The sequence below is a fragment of the Peromyscus californicus genome, unplaced genomic scaffold (genome assembly GCF_007827085.1).
Source record: "Peromyscus californicus insignis strain IS unplaced genomic scaffold, ASM782708v3 Scaffold_4__1_contigs__length_199733344, whole genome shotgun sequence".
Classification (NCBI taxonomy): Eukaryota; Metazoa; Chordata; class Mammalia; order Rodentia; family Cricetidae; genus Peromyscus; species Peromyscus californicus.
This window is the reverse complement of record NW_026294562.1, coordinates 17,272,086-17,275,739: the sequence shown is the minus strand read 5'-3', so window position 1 is coordinate 17,275,739 and position 3,654 is coordinate 17,272,086.

Genomic DNA, 3,654 nt, shown 5'->3' with positions numbered 1-3,654 from the left:
GGATCTGTAGCCCTGTTTTCAGACCGACACTGTGTCACACATGGCTGTGAGGAGGCAACTTTACTTTAGGTCGTCAGTAGCTGTTACTGCGTGGACTTGAGAAGAGACCAAACTCACCTTGGTCTCCTGTGGCCCAACTACTCAGGCAGTGGGTATGGTTCACACAGCTGTAAACTTAAGCCCTTCCACAATGTACCTGGTAAACCAGGGAGGAAGGGAGCCCTAGGCACCTCCCTAAAATACAGGCCAACTTCCTGTTTGGGCCTGTGGGTGGGACTTTATGAGTCTAAGGGAAGCCTAGCCATGCCCTGTGGGGGACCAGGACAACAGCTTTCTCACCTGGGTTGATAACTACTCCAGGGAATGGGGCGGTACTAGTTCTGCTAGGACAGTCCCGGTGTGTGCGAGAGTGTGTGTGTGTGTGTGTGTGTGTGTGTGTGTGTGTGTGTGTGTGGTGGGGGTTATGAAACTCGAGAGTTCTTTGTCTGCTTCACAGGGATTTTCCCCCTTCTGGCTGTGGGCAGAGTGGACCGGATTTATAGCCCCTTAGTAAGGCAGCCAGGTAGCTTAGCCGTCCGTCATATCTGCCCTCCCCCAGGGTCAAAAGTCAGTACGCTGTGCAGTCAACAGGCCAGAGCGTAGACCACCGTCAGCCTACTTTGGGGCTGGGTACTGGGTCGGGCTACTTTTGGGTTGGTACTAGGTTGGCTGTTGGGGGGGTGGGGGGGAGTGCGGGGCAGACCACTCCCCTCTCTGGGTGGGGGGGCGCGGCTTCAGCCGCCCCGCCCCACTCTTCCAGGTCCGGCCTGGCGGGAGCCGGCAGCCGGCAGCCGGGAGCGCGGAGCCCGGAGCCCGGAGCGGGCTGGAGAGCCAGAGTTCTATCGCGGCGAGGAAGTAGGCACGCTGGAGCCGGAGCCCGGCCCGAGAGGGAGCAGCGGCGCAGGTGACGCTGGGTGAGTGGTGGGGCGGACGGGGTGCAGGAACTCCGGCCTCCCGCACATGCTCGCCCTGGAGAGAACTTTCCGCGTCTTGAGAAACGGGATTGGGATGAGGAAGGGGTCCGCACTCTATGGAGCGCAGGCAAAGCCTGAATAGCAAAGGGACAGGGAAACTTACAGACGCACCAACACACACACATGCACAGACCCATGCATTCGCTCAGGACACGAACACACGTGCGCTCAGGAAGGGACAAGCAGAGCGAGATACCCTAGCAGTCCCAGAGGCAGTGCCACCGGCCCGCGCGACCCCCGGAGAGATGGACGCTGAGTTTTTCTGCCCGAGGCCGAGGGAAAGGGGCCGCCCTGAGACTGTCGGCGGGGGCGGGCGGGGTTTGTCGCATCAGGCGGTTCCTGCTTCCCGGCCGCTTGCCTGCAGGTGAAGACCAAGGCGTAAACAGGCGTTGAGCACGTGACTGCTTCGCGGACCGGTGGGCAGTGCTCCCCTAACCCTGTCTAGGCAGGGATACTCTCTCATCCACTTCTCCCCGCGTCCTGGCATGCTTGCTTCGCCCTGTACAGGGCTTTACTCCATACTCCACCTGGGGTGATGATAAACTCTCTCACCCAGAATGGGAGCTCAGCGCCCCCGGGGGCTTGGGTGGTTCAGGAGGCCGGGAGAGTACTGGGCGGGGTGGGGTTACTTGGACTCCTTGCCTTCCTGCTCAGTGACACACTCTCGGAGCCGGCATCCTTGAAAGGTATCCGAAGAGTACCTTGATGGCCCCTGACAGCTGCCTGGGTCTCACACACTCAGCGCCGGGAGCAGCTGTCTATAGGTCCTCTTCCCTTCACCACCGACTTGCAGGACTGAGCACAAAAAGCCCACCCATGCGAGAGCAACAGTCTCCCCTCGCCCCACACCCCTCGCCACGGAGAGTGCCTAAGAGTAAATATATCCCTAGACCCCGAGGGGAGTTTGCCTTCCCTAGGAGGAAGAAGGACCAGATCCCGCTCTCTCGGAAAATGAAGGAGGGGGCTGCTGCCCCAGGTCTCTCTCCCCCCCGCCGGCCCCCACCCTCATCCCCCACCCCTCACCCCGCCACACGCTGAGCCCAGCTGCTGCCTGAGCTTCTGGGCAGGCAGCCAGGAAGGGGAGGAGGCTCTCGGTGCCCCGGGAGGCAGGGATCAGGGCAAGGCCAGAGGAGGGGGTCTCCATGGGGGAGAGGGGTTCAGTCTGTCCTTACGAAGCTGAGGGACTGGAGTGAGCCTGAGGGTGGCTGGGCTGTGTTTCCCTTTCCAGGGAAAAAGAAAGAAAAACAACCCTTTCCATGGAGCTAAAAATAGAGCTGAGAGCCGGCCAGGCTGTGGCCTGGAAGAGGGGGGGATGCTTCTTCCTGGGGCTGAGCCCAGTTCTGGCAGGCCTTGGCCCTGGGAGGGGGGGGGTGGCAGCAGAGAAGGGAGGGTGGCCTTGCCAGAGGATGTGGATGTCAGCTGACCTGAGCAGGTCACAGAGACCCCTCAGGGAAAGTGGGTAGTTTGTGAATGTGATGTAAGAAGTTGTCTGCGCGGCTGAACCCCGCCGTCACTGCGCGGAAGAGGGTTGGTTGGGAGACTAAGTGTATTTTAAGATTGGGACTGGATGCAAAGGACTTGTGAAAGTGCACGCCAGGCACGAAACACCAAGTCTTCTGTGAGTTGGCCCGAAGGATTACGGAATGAAGGAATATGGAACCACGTGATGGATGAGACCGTGATTGTGGCTGCCTGAGACAGAATGTGGGAAAGGTCGTGTGGGTGTTGAGACTGTTGTTTTCGAGAGGGTAAAAATATTTGTGACCCTGAGAAAGACACTGGGATGTCTGCTGCGGAGCCCGTGTAGGTTTGAACCGTTCATTCTTGCGATTACTGGGGGGGCCAGGTGCCCCCCCCCCTTTTGAGCAGCGACCCTTCTCAGCGCAGATGACCCCGAGGTTAGGCGAGGGAGCCTGGAGCCATGCCAGGGGCAAGCCTGGGCTCGCGGCCTGAGGGCGCTGCGCCGGGGAAGTGGGGTCGGTGGGGGGCTCTGGAGGTGTGGGGGGGGTGGTGGTGGCTGAGGAGTTGCGGGAAGGGGCCGCCAGGTGGCGCCGCTTCTGAAAAAATCCTAGTGTGTGACCTCCAGCCTGCTGGGGGTGGGACAGCCAGCCACCGAGCCAGTCCCTCAACTTGTGCCCGGGAGCCGGCCAGCGGAGAGGGCCGGCTGACCCTCGGCCTCCTCCTGGACTGGGAAGCCGGGGACTGGGGAGGGTAGCCTGGTCTAGGGGAGCGGAGGGGGAGGGGCGGGCGGGCGGGCGCGGCGCCTGGGCTCTTTGTGCTGGAACAATGACCAGCCGCCGCCGCCGCCGCCGCCGCCGGCCCGAGGGCCCCGGCAGGGCCAGCCGATGACCCGCTCGACGACTCTCGAGCACACCCCCCCCCCAAGTCTCCCCACACGGACGCAGTCGCGGGGCCTCCCCGGGAGGGACCCTGGGCGCCGCCGCCGCCGCCGTGCCATCCATCCCCCGCGTGCGCCCTGGCGGGCACGCGTGACGTGGGGGTGCTTGCGCGCGTCCGCGCCCCGGGGCGGGGACGCCCCTCGGACCCCTCCCCCGCTCCCCGCGCGCGCGCGCGCGCACCGCCCACTCGGGCCGGGCGGGGGCTGGCCGGGGCTGGGGGCGCCGGCTAGGCGGAGGCGGGG